The sequence below is a fragment of the Felis catus genome, chromosome D3, assembly GCF_018350175.1.
Source record: "Felis catus isolate Fca126 chromosome D3, F.catus_Fca126_mat1.0, whole genome shotgun sequence".
In the NCBI taxonomy this organism is placed as follows: domain Eukaryota; kingdom Metazoa; phylum Chordata; class Mammalia; order Carnivora; family Felidae; genus Felis; species Felis catus.
The window spans coordinates 72,760,999-72,777,395 of NC_058379.1; the positions used below are offsets into that span (position 1 = coordinate 72,760,999).

At 39.1% G+C, this 16,397-nt stretch overlaps 1 long non-coding RNA gene across 1 annotated transcript in view; it reads right to left on the reverse strand.

Moving 5' to 3' along the window:
• LOC109493464 overlaps positions 1 to 16,397 on the reverse strand; it is a 61,385-nt gene that overhangs the window by 11,638 nt on the left and 33,350 nt on the right. The window lies entirely within an intron of this gene.

The following is a 16,397-nucleotide window of genomic DNA, read 5'->3' on the forward strand; positions in this document are numbered from 1 at the left end:
TTTATGTGCGCATATATTTCTGCTACCATTTCATGTATGCACATCTCTTCTCTGCATCTGAACAATAAATTGTGAGGTCAGAGACACAGCAAACTTGCTTACAGTCCCTGCAGCAGGGGTAAAATGCCACATACTTGTGGGTGTTTGCTAAGTGATATTTATTTGTTCTTTTTCTTTCTAGTTTGAATGGAATCAGAAAAAGCTTGGAAATCTGGTACTCAGCTAGCCCTGCTAATGTCTTCGTATTAGACTGAGCTCAGCCCCTTTGCCGTTTTGCAGTTTAGGAAGTGTGACATGTGAGGCTGACAGATGTGCATGCCCTCTAAAAAGGCAGTCTGAGATTTTCTGCAAAACCCATAGGGTGATGGTGTTTAGCAGCACCTTTTATGACACCACCGAGGAGAGTTTCTTCACTTCTGGGCCTGACTTTTGGTATCGTTTGAGAACTAACTCACAACCCCATTCTTTTCAGGACACCGGTTCATCTTGGATCCTCAAAAATGGCTTTGAGCTTCCAGATCCCAGTTCTTGAGGACTGAAACTCTTGTCTTCCAGACCTTTCGTTTTGCTCCCGGACAATAAATGAGAACTTCCTTAGAGAGGATTTTTTTGTTGTGGTTGCAGTTATTATTTACAACATAAGTATTATACAGAACACGGTGTGCTTTCTTTAAGTAAGGAGAACATAAATCAAACTCAGATTTTATTGTGTTATTGACTACCATTAAGTTGTAATAGCTAACTCGGGCCATATGGCCGTTTGAGAGAATAAGTGTGTGTGCACACACACACACACACATTCTCAGGGCTGGGGACACGGGTGCGTAGCAAAACTCAGAACTCAGCACATCTAGTTTGCAAGTTCAGATTATAGGTTTATGGATTCAAGTGTACCGAGTTTCTCAAGTGTGTGCCCCAGTGCCAGCTCTGAGCTGATGTTATTCTTGAATAAAATGAAAACTACAAGCCAGAAGCAAAATGTAACAGCTTTGCCAGCTGTGAGCATACTGTTTACAGATTGAACCTGGGACCAAAACCATTATACAGTATACCTTATGACAACTCAAGAAAATATGTTTTGACAAACAGAGGTCTTCTTAAAAAAATAAGCAGGTGCAAACAAGAGCTCTCTTCTCAGTAGCACGCGTTCTACAATGCTTCTTCCCCTCTTCCGACCATCTCAGTTTAGATTTGCTCAGAGTAGATAGTGGTTTTCTTTACTAGGAACAAGCAGGACTTAGACAAATAGAAGATCTCTCCCTCTCCCTCTCTCTCTATATATATATGTATGTATATATATGTATGTGTATATATATATATATATATATATATACATATATATGTGTATATATATATATACACATATATATCGTATATATTATAGACTTATACTTAGACAAATAGAAGATATTTCCCTCTCTATATATGGAGTATATATTATAATAATTATATGTCACCATTATTGCATTATATATAATTATATATTTAAATTACATATTTATAATTATATAAATATATATATAATTGCTTCAATCTTTCTGGGAACTACAGCCTCATTTTAAATGGTCCAGGGAGGGGCGCCTCAGGGAGGGGCGCCTGGGTGGCGCAGTCGGTTAAGCATCCGACTTCAGCCAGGTCACGATCTCGCGGTCCGTGAGTTCGAGCCCCGCGACGGGCTCTGGGCTGATGGCTCAGAGCCCGGAGCCTGTTTCCGATTCTGTGTCTCCCTCTCTCTCTGCCCCTCCCCCTTTCATGCTCTGTCTCTCTCTGTCCCCAAAATAAATAAACGTTGAAAAAAAAAATCTAAAAAAAAAAATAAATAAATGGTCCAGGGAGAGGCACCTGGGTGGTTCAGTCAATTAAACATCCTACTTCAGCTCAGGTCGCGATCTCACCATCCGTGAGTTCGAGCCCAGCGTTGGGCTCTGTGCTGTCAGCTCGGAGCCTGGAGCCTGCTTCGGATTCTGTGTCTCCCTCTCTCTCTGCCCCTCCCCCCCACTCGCACTCTGTCTCTGGAAAAGAACTAAATGTTTAAAAAAATGTTTATAAATAAATAAATAAATAGTCCAGGGAGAACGTTAAGGATTAAAACCTTGATTGTTTTCCATTGTCCTTGGCTGTGAATTATTTGCCAGCTTGGATAAATAGAATTTATTTAGGCAGCTGAACTGTATACATGTCACTAAGTATTTTGTTTTAAGAAGCTATAAATTGTATTTGCAATAATCTTGAACTTAGAGGTGAGGCTATATAGGAAAACTGGAAATGGATCCTAGAGCAATTATACGAATGGTTCTGATAGTTTTTTTTTATCAATTATTTGGGTAGTTCATACATTGGTAGACATGCATTCAGTATATTAAAACTGGTCCTGGAAGTGAAAATACTGCTTTAGGAAATTGAACACAACTTGATTTATTGCCTACTATGAAATTGTTAATGAGTGAAGCACAAGGAATACAAAGATTTGTAAGATGTTGCCTTTCTCCAAGTAGCTCAGTGTCTACTGGGTTATTTGTATAAGTCCTCAATTCCATATTTCGTAGACAGATCTTCCTTGACTTACAATGGTGTTATGCCCTAATAAACTCATCATAAGTTGAAATACTGTAAATTGAAAATGCAGTCAGTATACCTAACCTACCAAACATCATAGCTTAGTCTACCTTAAACAGCTCAGAGCACTTACATTAACCTACTGTTGGGCACAATCACCTAACACAAAGCCTGTTTTAAAATAAAGCATTGACTATCCCATGTAATGTATTGACTACTGCACTGAAAGTGAAAAATGGGATGGTGTGTGGGTACAGATGGTTGTTAGTTTACCAGGTTTTTACCCTCATGCTCGTGGCTAACTGGGTTTTGCAGCCACTGCCTCTGCCCCGCATCACAGGAGAGGACCCTCCCACATATCCCTAGTTCAGAAAAAGACCCTCATCCAAAATTCAAAGTATGGGTTCTACTGAATGTACACCACTTTTGCACCATTGTGAAGTCGAAAATTCGTAAGTTTAATTGTTTTAAGCTGGGGAGCATCTGTATATCCAAGAGTAAATGTTTAGAGAAGTCATAGAGACAGACATGTGATTTAAAGACAGTAACCGTCGGGGCGCCTGGGTGGCGCAGTCGGTTAAGCGTCCGACTTCAGCCAGGTCACGATCTTGCGGTCCGGGAGTTCGAGCCCCGCATCAGGTTCTGGGCTGATGGCTCAGAGCCTGGAGACTGTTTCTGATTCTGTGTCTCCCTCTCTCTCTGCCCCTCCCCCGTTCATGCTGTGTCTCTCTCTGTCCCAAAAATAAATAAATGTTGAAAAAAAACAATTTTAAAGACAGCAACCGTCTTAATTGTTCAGGGACATGGATTAAAGAGAAGAGGGAAAATGTATTGCTGCACGTATAATTATAGACATTTTTTTCTTCTATTCCTTTCTATACAGAAATAAAAATATCTTGAAAAGATAGAAGAAAAATGTTTATTGCCATGTTCATTATATCAGGTACTTGAATGCATCATTAAATAAACAAAGCCCTAGCTACAGTTAAGAAATGACTTAGAACCACTAGTTATGTTTGGATAGGATCAATGTCTTCCAAGTTACCTGGACACATTTAGGACAACTGAAATTCAATATACATTTCCCAACAATATGTTAATTCATAATCTCCCACTGTCTTTACTCTGCTGTAGAAGTTCTATTAATTGCAGAGTTCCCTCAAGAACTGAAGAAACAGAAAACACAGTATCATAGGATGTCTTTTTACCTTACTTCAGTCAATTAATACAGTCTACAGATATGGGAAATTCTAAAAATTAAGGGGTGCCTGGGTGGCGCAGTCGGTTAAGCGTCCGACTTCAGCCAGGTCACGATCTCGTGGTCCGGGAGTTCAAGCCCCGCGTCAGACTCTGGGCTGATGGCTCAGAGCCTGGAGCCTGTTTCCGATTCTGTGTCTCCCTCTCTCTCTGCCCCTCCCCCATTCATGCTCTGTCTCTCTCTGTCCCAAAAATAAATAAACGTTGAAAAAAAATTTTTTTAATATAAAATAAAATAAAAATTAAAACAAATGTAATACTGTAAAGTTAAAACATCGGCATCTAAAATTAAAAATAAAAATTAGGGTCGACACATTTTCTGAAGAGTTATTTGATCCCTCATAGGACATTTCAAGGATTGACAGTGTAGTGAGCTAATTATACATGATATGAAGAAAAACAAAATGCCCACCCTTCCTACCAGTGAAAAAAGTGTTATAAGATTTCAAAGGTTCAAGTTAAAGCACTATAATAAGGCAAATGTTTGTTACATTTCACCTATAATTAATATTTTAGTTGACATTAATTAAGAAAACAGTTGTATCTATCAGATATTGTAGGAGGTCACAAGGCAGGCAGGCTTTGAAAGGAGAAGTGGTTCATGGCATACAGTAATAAGCTTGAAACATTTTGCTCCTATACATCGTCTTGAGAATGTAACTTCCAGCATATTCTAAGTATTAAGGCTTTGAAGTCATTGTATCACTTCTCTAAATGTATTCAATAGAATGGAAATAGCATAGTAACTTGATACCATCAACCATTTTAAATAAATGCAGGAACTTGATACTCACCATCAACCATTTTAAATAAATGCAGGAACAATTTTATATTTTATTTGTACATTTCAAAATCATATTTTTGGGGGTGCCTGGGTGGTTCAGTCAGTTAAGCGTCCGACCCCTGATTTCAGCTCAAGTCATATCTCGCTGTCGATGAGATGAAGCCCTGTGTCAGGCTCTGTGTTGACAGTATGGAGCCTGCTTGGGATTCTCTCTTTCTCTCCCTCTGGCCCTCTCCCTCTGGCTCTCACCCACTCTCTTCTTGCTCTCTCTCTCTCTCTCTCTCAAAATAAATAAATAAACATTTTTTAAAAATCATATTTTCATTTTACTTCTTCCACAAAATTCTGTTCTAATATACTATTTATACTTGAAAGTGTTTGGGGCACCTACGATATCATATTTCTTTGCAACAACAACTATATATATATCTTTTTTTCCTGTGACCAGAGGCTCTGTGATGTTATAAAAAATTTCATCTGGATTGAGTTTTATTATAATTATTGTTAGTATACAATTATTCAAAACAAATAAATGATACATACTTTTTAAGCCAAAAATAGAATCGGAAATGCTTTTCTTAATGATGTGAGTGGAAATAGAGATTAGATTAAGGGGGCAGGGTTAAATTATCCCTTTGTTTTGTACTTTTTTTTAAGTATCTTTGGGCAATGAACCACAGTAAGATTCTGGACAGGTGAGACGAAAGGGGAAAAGTAAGATGGAATGTGGAGAAGAATTGATTGACATCTCAATTGCAGATACTTTGGGCAAATCATATGGAAACTTAAATTCTGGAAATTGATTGACTTAATATTATTCATGCCAGAGTACCTCTAAGAGAGTTTTCATGCACTCTCAGAGATAAGAATACCTCAGTTTGAACTGTTGGCATAGCATGCAGTCTAGGAAAGCATTCTGGAGATTTTTTTGTTGTTGGCAATATTTGATAGCAAGGGAAGACTATGTTAAATACAAAAAGATTGAGAAAGGAGAGTGGTGCTGAACAGGAAGAAGGTCTACCAACAAAGAACTCAACCATCATCACGACTTGATCACATATGATCCTAATTGCCATGACTTCCCTGCGTGTTTATCCATTTTGTACTCCTAAACAGGAAACAAATGAGTTCCTTGCAGTCTCTGAGAAGAGATTAAATGGAATAAGCCCAAATGTGAAAGGGGAAACACAAAATAAGGGAAAATTCTGTTAGGGAAGTACTCTGGAAACCTTGTTTAGAAGATCGTTTATTAGATTTCATGTTTGCTATGCTAGCCTTATTTTTTCTCCAGCTAAAGAAATACCAGAGGGCTTCAAGTGAATCATCATTTATCTTATGTCTTGTCACAACTAGACTTAATTATCTTTCTGTCAATTATTTTAAAACCACTTTGCCCTCCAGCCTTGTATATAAGTTGTGTTGGCATGGTTACCCAACACATTATTCTGAGTGCATTGATTCTTTAACTCTTCAAAGCAATAAATTCCTTTTCTAATACCAGTCCAATCAAGGCTTAAAATTATAGACCATGATATCAGTTTCTGAGTATAGAAATTCATTAGCCTGATGAGCTTTTTGAAACTAATGGCTAATTTTTCTAAATGGCTATTAAAGATTCAACAGAAAATGTTAAAGAGGGAACATACAGAAAGCATCACGTCTTATAGACAGTTGAATTAATAATGGACCAAGGATGTCTCTTATAAACACATCCACTGTTAAGACCAACATCCCCTAAAAGCCTTGGGCTCGATTCTAAAGCAGATATTCCTTCAAGCAAGGAGTGCTGCCTCATTCTCTCCTTTTCCTAAATTTGCCCCCCACTCTCAGGACTTTCTCTTTTTAGAAAAAACATGTGTTAGAAGCATGTTTCTTGAAAAAGGTATGGAATGTTGGGAGATAAAATTATTGCCAGGATCAGATATAAAATTAAGTAAAATATAGAGAAAAGAAATGGTCCTTTTCAAATAGCACTGCACAGGTAAAGAACTGGGATGGGAACAAAGGTCCTAACTCAACAGCTGTGTCATTGCAGTCCAGCCTCATAGTTTCTCTCCATCTCAGTTATTTCATGTAGACCAATGGTTCTCACCTGGGAGTGGAGTAAAATGTTTGAAGACATTCTTGGTTGTAACAACTAGGAAGAGAAGTTACTACCGGTGTCTAGTGGGTAGAGACTAGGGATGCTGCTAAACATTCTACAATAAACAGGACAGTCCCTACAACAAAGAAAATTATCTAAACCAACATTTCTATTGTACCAAGACTGAGAAACCCTAATATGGAGGTTGGAGGGGTTCAACCAGCCTTACTTGTATTAAGGATTTACTAGAAGATAAAAGGGAAAAGAATGTGAATATTTTAGGAATTCATAAAACTATATAATTTATATTATTATCATGTTATTTATTCCCATTTCCCCTTAGAATTCCTTCCCTTGACAAAGAGGCCACAGCCTTCATATTTTACCCTTTGCCGAAGGTCTCAGCCTCTTCTACCCTGCTCCTTGCTCAGGTCCTTCTCTTTAGAGCCTGGCCCTCCTTTCCTACTTTCTGTGCTTCATCGTAATATATTTATTAAATGTTCTAGTTTCTGTGGATATTTTTCGATGATTAAGTTTTCTGAGAAACTTCTTTGAATTGATGGCTCAAAATATAATTGTTATTAATAGTTTAATATGAATCCAACTGGAATACAATTTTTTAGACATGAAGAAAGGCTAGATTCCATTTTTTCCAGTAATTTTCTAAATGTGGGTGGTAGAATCCTAGGGTTCTCGGGAAACATGACAATGGAAACAGTGAGGGGGCAAGAGAAAAGGAGAACAGGCTTCTTTCTAAGTTCTCTGCCTTCTTTCTCATTAAAATGACTCAATTTTTGCTTATTTGACATATCATGACCTTTTGCAAGCTTTAGTTTGACAAAAGATTTCCACTAATAAGTAAATATTCCAGAAAGCCACTAATCTCATCTGTTCCCTTTTCATAAAGAAGCAACCTAAGGCTCCAAAAGTCTTAGAGACAGATAATAAGAGGTGAGAAATAAATCACAGTACCAGGTTTTCTGACTCCCAGTTCAATGACCTTTCCAATCTGCCATGTTGGCTCATAGATAATGATTGCATTTGAACATGAAGCTTTAATGGCTAATGCAAAAGGATGAGTGATGTGAGATTTGGGGGGGTGAGAAGTGAGGGAGGCATTTTTGAGCAGGCTTTTAGCACCTTCAGATAATACAAAACATCTACTGACTTCTGCCAATAGTCTGGATTAGGAAGCCAAGCTACCTTAATAAAGAATAAATAAACCCCCCACCTCTCCCTTCTTTTTTCCCAATCATTCCTTTTTGTGACAAAGGAATGAATTGACATAGTAAGGCCTCCCACGTTTGCGTAATGTGTCCCCCAACCAACCCAGTCATAAAAATCACCAGGGGAAGCTTGTTGTAGAGCTACCAGGATCTATGCCCCATGAGCAGAGTCAGAATCTCCAGACCCGTGGCCTAGGAATCTGTATTTTGGTTTGCCAATCACCAGTCTACACACAATTGGTTAAAACCGGAAGTTTTTAAATTGGGAAACGTAAATGGCTGACTTGACCAGTATTTTATTGATATTGTCATCGAATCCACTAGTTGTTCTAGTATCCCATAGCCATATTATGCATTGACTGAACTATATAAAGGACAGATCTCACCCTGCAGAAATGTCCATAAAGCTGCCAGTGTGTCCTTCTCCACAGCTGGCCCAGTCCCAGATGGAGCCTCAGGGCCATTCAGACCAGTGCACATGCCACCTCTCCTTTTGGCATGCCTCCTATGGAATTTAAAACCTATAACCACAAATGTTGAGCATCCATATGGCACTTTATATCTGCACCGTGTTTAATATTCATTTTTATTGGTCATTTCTGAAAACAATTCTCCAGGGTACATTCATGTTATCACCTTAGATGACAGTTGAAGAAACAGAACCACATGGAAGGTCTGGGTCACAGAGCAGGGATAAGACCGATTCAGCTGCTTCCACCTAATCTACTCTGCATTGCTTGATTGGGTAGCCTCATTTTGCCTGTCTGGATCCATTCTCCTCTATCTGAGGATGCTGACCTACATCAGCGGATTCCTTTGCCTCGGTCTTACATTTGAATTTGGCTATTGCAGAGCAATAGAGAGAAATCCAAGAGATGGAGGAGATGATGGTTGAAGCATTTATTTTCGCAGTTCTCTTTCTTGACGTCACGTAAGAATAGCTGCAACCCCGGACCAAAATTCACCACTCCTTTCAAGGTCATGACTTTCTCCTTGGGATTTTAGTAACAGCTTTCTCCCATTGCCTCTTCAGGCTTAATAGAGGTAACAACTCCTCCTTACCTATTACTAGTCCCTGGGTGCTGCATTACTTTTTTTACTTTCCTCAACTCTACCTACATGTTTGTAACTAGTTCCTTGTTACACATTCCAGAGTATGCCACCTGTTTCTTTCTGGAGCCCTACTGACTCAATATGTCCACCTAATGTCCACCTAAGGCTGCTATATGTTTGCAAATATAACCTGATTTAAGCCAATCTGATACATGAAAATTTATACTTATCAAATCATAAAACTTTAAAGGCAAAATGAATGCATCCTTTTTAGAATTTCATGAAAGCTATGCTGCTTTCATCCAAAGCTCCTATGTACAAGCATGCATGCACACGCGCACACACACACACACACACACACACGCGCATTTTTGCTTAACAGTGGTTTCACAGACATTCTGAAGCCCATCTGAAAAAGTTTATGGACATAAACTTTTGAGATGGTCTTACATTCAACATCCCCATTTTATGAATGAGGAATCAGAGGGAACTGTCCCAAGTGAAATGGGTAGTTACCAGCAGAAATTGGACTAGAAATCAGACCTGCCCCTGAATTTCCAGTCTAAAATTTTTCTGCTACAATGGACATAAATGTTAAATTGAGACTTGTTATTTTAAAAAAATCACTGAGGGATTTATGTGAGTAGCATACTCCTCAGGTATGTTTACATTTTAAAAACTTGCTCTTGGTGAAACAAGCTTCGTAAAAGAAGGGACACTTGTAGGTATCCACTTTCAAAAGAAATAGATCAGGACTTGGAAGTAAGAATATAAAAATACAAAAAGTTGGCGTTTTAATTTCTGAGTTATTTGGTGATCAGCAAAAACTCAACTGTGATTTTTGTCTTTTTGAAAAGTTCAGGATTGCCCAAGAGCAAAGCACATTTATTTGCCAAAAAAATGTGTGGATAAAGCTGCCCTTTTCTGAGAGCAGAGACCGAGGAAGAACAGTGAACTGCTGTCTCTGAAATCCAGTGGCAGCTTTATGATGATTTATAAGAGAGAGGGCCTGGGTAGGAGAAGGTCATCCTCTCCTGTTACACTGTCCCCTGGCCACCACCTGCAGCTCTGCATTCCCCAGAGGCCCGGGCCATGGAGGACACTGGCACAGGGGAACCAGAACATGGAATAACTTTCCCAAGATGGCAGTTACAAGCCTTGTCACCAGACAAGGGCAGCTGCTATTAAGGACTGACTGATTATCTGAGGCCAATATAAATAGGGTAGAGTAGTGGAGAATTTTCTTATCCATAATTTCAGAATCCAAAGATCTCAGAAAAACGATTATTACTATTTTTCTTTTTTGCAAGTTTGATGCAAACTCATTTGGAGGCAAAATCTGACCTGAATTGACTTGAGGCTATTTATATACTATTTAGATACTATGTTTATCCCACTTAGCATAGATGAGCATGATTTTCACTGTAAATATTATTTTGATCCCTGGGTATTGCTTCAGACTCTACTAGTGATGTTATAATAGATATGGCTATTATACTGTATTACCTTTTTAAAAAATAGACTTTATTTTTTAGAGCAGCTTTAGGTTCATGGCAAAATTGAGTAGGAGGTAGAGATTTTCCATATATTCCCTATCTCCACACATTTATAGTTTCCCGTTATCAACATCCAGCACCAGCGTGGTACAAACAATGAACCTGCACTGACACATCATTGTTACCAACGTCTGTAGTTTTATGAGCGTTTACTCTTGGCGTTGTACATTCTTAGTTTGGACAAATACATAATGACAGGTATCCACCATGAAATGACCACACAGAGTAGTTTCACTGCCTTAAAAATCCTCTGTGTTCCACCTGTTCATTGTATTATCTCTTTCAAAAAAATGAATTCTGAAAAACATCAGGCTCTAAGGTTTCAGATAAGGTATAGTAGACCTGTATTTTCTATGGAATACAGAGGTAGAAGTCTCTGGAATGAAAAGGGAAAAGACTCACTGGTTAGCTAAATTTAGGAACAAAAGGTCAGTAATAGGAGCCTTAGAAAGCACCTTATAGCTCAACTATCCATTCTTTTTTTTTTTAACTTTTTATATGTTTTTATTTATTTTTGAGAGAAAGAGAGGCAGAGCATGAGTGGGGGAGGGGCAGAGAGAGAGAGAGGAAGACGCAGAATCCAGGCTCTGAGCTGTCAGGACAGAGCCCTACATGGAGCTCAAACTCATGAACCACAAGATCATGATCTGAGCCGAAGCTGAACGCTTAACCAACTGAGCTACTCAGGTACCCCTCAACTGTTCATTCTTAATATCTGAAATTCGACAAATTTAACTCATGCTTAATTTATTTTAATTTTCCCTGCTACTAAACAGACTCTAAATGCCATAGAAAGGAAACTTTGAAAGCCCATAGGTCACTGACACCTTAATGTAAGTTTCAAAAAGGAGAGGCGTTCAAAAGTAAATCCACTGCTGAAAGGGGAAGCCAGCTCATCCTACCAGCTGAGGACCGGTAGATCTGTCCCAGGCAATCAAAACAATGCCCACTTGACCTTGTTCTGATCAGAATTTTACATGTTAAAACATATATATACATATATATATACACACATGTACACATATGTATATATATGTATATATACATATATGTGCACACATATATGTATATATGTATATATACATATATGTGCGCACATATATGTATATATGTGTGTGCGTATATGTATATATACATATATTTATAGTATAATTACATAATTATGCTATAATTATAATTGTTATAATTACAATACAATTATTAATAATTATAAATAAATTATACACAATATGTAAAATCATTAATATTAATATTATATTTAAAGAATAATTTATATTCACAGGTGAACCCTTTGAAAGGAACAATCCAAATGACAGCCCTGCCTTAGTTTAAAGCTAGGTTCTCTTTTCTGCTTATTATGGATCTTTGATAAGAAATACAATTGCTGAGAAGTCTGTTTTGCTTGCTGTTTGCTACGAGCATTGTGAGGCCTTTCCTAAATGTAACCCGCTGTGTAGTAGAATGGGTTGTAAACCTTCCTAAATGTAGTCTGATATGTAATGGAATGAGTGATTGTACATAAAGTAACCGGCATTTCTCGCTTCTGTAAACCTGCTTGCTTAGCACATTCCTCACCTACCCTACCCCCTTCCCCCTTCCCCCTTTTTTCCTCCCGCCACAAGTAACGGACAAAGCCTTCCCGCCAAAGGACAGACAAAGGACGCCCAATCAGAGAACAACAAATGTCCTTACTTTAAAATCAACTAATCAGGCCCCTCATAATTTGAAACCTCCCCTGTGCTATTTGTCTCTGTCTATAAAAACGCTGTACCAACCCTGATCGTGGCCTCTTGCGTCACCGGCGACGAGTGCGCAGAGGACCAGGTTCGAACCTGCAATAAACGACCCTTGCCGCTTGGCTTTGACTTACGACTCTGGTGGACTTATGTGGGAGGTTTCAGAACTTCAGGCATTACACCTTGAGTTGGAAACAGTATCCCCACCCCCATGAGCTGAGGATAATGAGCCATAAGCTGAAGGAAGTCAGGTGACTCACTAAACTAACAGAAAGACAGGTAAGTCACCTTTGATTGTTACATAAATTCAAACATAAACCTCCTGCATTCCTGGATAACATTTTCTAGGGCCCTCTGAAAATGAAAATCTACTACTAACAAAAAGAAAAAAAAAGTAAACAAAGAATTCACAGTACGTTTCATACCTTTTCTTGTCTGGAACATTTGGTGGAAACAACTAGAGAAAAATCTGCTATGGAGAAGGGATGTCTAAACTGGAAATTTCGGGGTTTCTTCCTCTTTGTCTTTCCTAAGGCACTCATACACCACTGGATGATTCCCAAAAGCAGAAACACAAAGACCCAAGTATTCTTTTATTCTCCCTCTTCCCATCAACCTCAATCCATTGCCTTCTCTTTCCGGCCCACCAGAGAGTCACATTCTCAAACAGCCTCACCCCTGCAGGCACCACCTCTGAATTTCCTTATTTCCAAACAAAACTCTTGAGCCCTTGAGGCCTCTTTCTGACTATGGAGATTCCTACTAACAGAGAATAACATTCATTCATTCTCAGGGACCACCTGCATTTCCAAGAAGAGCTTGCTAATCAGACTACACTTCTCAATTAGAGGTAGTTTGGAAAAGATTTTAAAGCAAGGGGATTTTCAGATATTTAGTCATTTTGAGCCTCTCTCTACTCTTCAATTTTTTTCTGACAGTGTGTGTCACCAGTAACAAATACAAAAAGAGCTTAACAGACAAAGAGAGCTCAGTCCCCTCCTTAACTTAGTTTCACTAAAAATTTGTGTGAATAGAGATCCATGAAAGAAGGTATTTCTTGGGGGAAGGTGGTTGGTATTGATCCTCTCCTTTATATTAATAAATCCATGGGAGAATTTCATAAATGAGACTATATTTCTTACTAATAAAATTTCCTTTCATGTTAATTATGCACCATGATTTGCTCTTTTTATTTAAAAAAAAACTTCAAAAGTTCAAATACTTTTTTCTTTTTTTAAATTTTATTTAAATTTAGTTCATTAACATACAATGCAATACTGATTTCAAGAGTAGAATTCAGTGACTCATTACTTACATACAACACCCCGTGCTTATTACCATAAGTGCCCTCCTTAATACCCATCACCCATCCAGCCATCTCCCACCCATCTCCCCCCATCAGCCCTCAGTTTTTTCTCTATCAAGAGTCTCTTGTGGTTTATTACTTTAACTGAAACAATCAGAGCAGAGTGATAGATTCAAAAGATTAGGACTGTAAGAGAAAGAGTCTCAAGTGGGGATTTTTCCACCTTGACACTAATGACATTTGGAGATGGATAATTCTGTCTTGTGCATGGTAGGATGTTTAGCAGCATCCCTAGCCTTTACTAATGAGATGCCAGTATTACTGTCAGCAAGCCTTCTTGATCGATTATAGACCCCAACAATTATTCTTATTGAACTTTCTTGAGGCTTTGACAATAACTGGAACATTCCAACTGCCAGTCTGATAGCAATAGAATTCCTAGAAGACCACACAACACAAATCCCCTCCCCTGTCTCTGATCTTAAGCTGAACATGTACCAACCCCCCACCAACCCATGATCATGCACTCCCTGCTTTCTTCCCCAACCCCTCCCTGTACAACTCTAGGTTTCCATCTCGCAGGTAGAGAAGGCAGTTAAGTCTTGAGTCTACCACCTCCCCTGGTTGCCAACATCCGAAATAAATTTCTCCCTTTCCCTTTTCCAAACTCTCATCTCCTGAGCTACTGGCTTCTCTTGCAATGAGTTTATCCAAGTTTGTTTGGCAACAGTGTTGGTCAATGCAGCCAGGAGCTGTGCTCTGGGTTTGTCCAGACCCCAGCAGGATTCCCCAGAATGGAACAGTTGGCCACAAAAGTGTCAGGGCTCACCTGTTGGTTTCTTGAGTTAGCAGCTCAGGAAGATGATAGATCATCTGGAAACATTACCACCACTCCCACTTGTGACAACCAAAGTGTCTGCAGACATTGCCAACAGTACCCTAAGAGGAAAACTGCTCCAAGTTGAGACTGACTGATACAGACCAGACTCCTCATCTGAAGATAAGGTGTCTTGAGAGACTAAGAGAAAAATTACCAGGTGTACTCACAACTGCAAAGAAAAGACCCCCCCCCCCTCCCCGCCCTCCGTTCCTGGAACCAGCCAGGGCGTGCCCGGTTGTGGTCTGACCTAAAGGCGGGAACCAATCAAGTTCTGCTGAGTGGTTTGAAAAAAAGGCGGGAACCAATCAAGTTCTGCTGAGTGTTCAAATTTAAATATCAACCAATAACAGCTCTGTAACCACAAAAAAATCCCTAACTTGTTTGTGCCTGTCTATAAAAGAAGCTGTAAGATCCTCGCTCGGGGCCTCTTAGCGTCACCGGCAACGAGTGCGCGGAGAACCGGGTTCGAACCTGCAATAAATGACCCTTGCCACTTGGCTTTGACTCTGGACTCTGGTGGTTTGTTTTCGGGGGGTCTCTCCAATCGGGGCATATCAGTATAAAATCCAGAAACAGAAGGGGACATCACCACATTTGTACCTATAGTTAGAAGCAGAGTCAGGAGTATATTATAGTTATTCCAGTTCTCAGTCGTGTTCATTCAAGTCCTTATTTCACTCATTATACCCTTGAGAATGATTTAAATTTTTTTTAATGTTTATTTATTCTTGAGAGAGAGAGAGAGAGAGAGAGAGAGAGAGCAGGGGAGGGTCAGAGAAAGGGAGACACAGAATCCGAAACAGACTCTAGGCTCTAAACTGTCAGCACAGAGACTGACGTGGGGTCTGAACTCACAAACCGTGAGATCATGACCTGAGCTGATGTCGGATGTGCAACCAACTGAGCCACCCAGCCGCCCTGAGAATGATTTTATATTCTCCAATATATTCTCTCTGGCTTAAGCACATTTTATATTTATATCATAAGAGTTGAGAATTTAAAAATGCTTTTGATTTCTAAATTTTAAATGAAGATAAACATTGATTTATATTTGCTACATAAGGGTGCTAGTTAGGGTTCAACGGAATCAATAGAGTACACATACACACACACATACACACACACACACACACTCACACTCATGTGATTATGGAGCTTTTCGAAGTCCCACACTCTGTTGTCTACAAAGTAGAGACCCAGAAAAGCCCATGGTGTATTAAGAAGACCTGAGAGCAGAGAGAGCCCATTGTACAGATTCCGGTCTGAATTTGAAGGCTCGAGAACTAGCAGCACCAAGGGCAAGAGAAAAATCAATGGCCTAGCTCAACTAGTCAGGCAAAGAGCCAATCTTTCCTCCTTATTTTTGTTCTATTCACACTCTCAGGGGATTAGGTGAGGTTCACCCACACTGGGGAGGGCAATTTGCTTTTTTTAGTTCACTGATTCAAATGCTAATTTCACCTAGAAAGACACACACACACACACACACACACACACACACACACACACACACCCAGAAAGGAGTTAGCCAATTATCTGGGCACCCTGTGTCACAGTCAGGTTGACATATAAATTAACAATCACCATAAGTAAATCCAAGAAGCAAAAATGGGAAGAGAATAGGGCAGATACACTCAGTCACTTGTAACTCATCTCATTTCTAGATCCTCGTGTCACGTAATATGTAGTTACTATTCTATAAGAGCTTTGCTTTACTACTGAGCATTTCAAATCCCCACACCCAAATCAAAGCATCAATCCCTAAGACATTTCTCTGAAAGAGTAACAGGTGATCATTTCTCTATTAAACTCCTCAAAACCAAAATGTCTTATCTAAATATACCAAAGAAGCTTCTATCAAGTCCAGAATACACCATATAGAAGCTACTTTTCAGGTTGTTGGTTTGTTTGTTTGTTTGTTTGTTTGTTTTAATCTTAGGGACTTACCTAGCATGTACAC